Below are 1,049 nucleotides of genomic sequence, written 5' to 3'. Positions count from 1 at the left end.
TTAATTGTATAAGCCATGTAATAGATAAGATACATTTTGTAAAACTTTGGCTGTCTCTAACCTCCTAAACTTCCCCTGTTTGCCTCCCCCGGCTCACCCCCCTGCTTGTCGCTTCTGCCTGCAAATTGCTTTGATGATTGCTAATAAAAGAGGTCCCCAGAGACTATTCTGGGCTGATCTCATCCCGAGGAAACCTGGTGTGGTGTCTTCATATGACAACTCATGAATCAGCCCCCGGACGAGGTCTGAAACCAAGCCGGGAGACTCAGGTCCCGGTTTTCTACATTTAGTTCTACACATCCTGGTCATTCCCACCACAAATCTCAGCTAACTCAAATTAGAGAAGGCAAGAATCTTAAACATACCACGTGATTGCACAGAAAGATAGAGAGAAAAAGAGAATCACTACTTCTTATTTTTCTTTTAAGTACCTTTATTTAGCCAATTCCATTTTCTTAACTTTGCTTTGCTTTGCTTACAGGACCTTTTTTCATTCCTCTTGGAGGGTGACCCCTCCCCCACTGCATTTCTTGCCTGTTTGCTGCTGCCAGCACAGGTGGCTGCCACAGCAGTTGTAGATCGGCTCATGGCCAGCCTGCTTGATCCTCCTCCTCCTCCTCCTCCTCCTTCTTCTGTGCAGCTGACTCCACCTCCTCCCAAGGCTGCTGCTTTGTTTCTCTCTCCCTCTCCTGCCCAAACTGCCTCCTTTAATAGCCTCTCCTGTCTCCACCCCCCCTCCTCCTTTCTCATGGGGGAGGGTGAGCCAGAAGGCTCACTTCTGGCTCACCCTCCCCCATGAGAAAGGAGGAGGGGGTCGGAATGAAAAAAAGGCAGCAATGGCTAGAGGTAGGGAGGGAGGGAGATGGAGAGTGGAAGGATTCTTATGTGCTTTTGTGACTTTGAAGTTCTGGGATTTGTGCAATGTGGGCTTTGTGTTCTTAAGGAGTGTTTGGCAATTTCTATTTGGCTGATGTCTCATGTTAGCTTCTATTGCTCTGCTGTTGTTAGCTGTAAGTTTTGCTGCAAGGGATTTTGAAGTATTTTTCTCC

This window comes from Protobothrops mucrosquamatus, unplaced genomic scaffold, assembly GCF_001527695.2.
Source record: "Protobothrops mucrosquamatus isolate PMUCROS unplaced genomic scaffold, P.Mucros_1.0 scaffold4035, whole genome shotgun sequence".
Lineage (NCBI taxonomy): Eukaryota > Metazoa > Chordata > Lepidosauria > Squamata > Viperidae > Protobothrops > Protobothrops mucrosquamatus.
The sequence above is the reverse complement of the archived record's forward strand: the minus strand, read 5'-3'. Positions refer to the sequence as shown.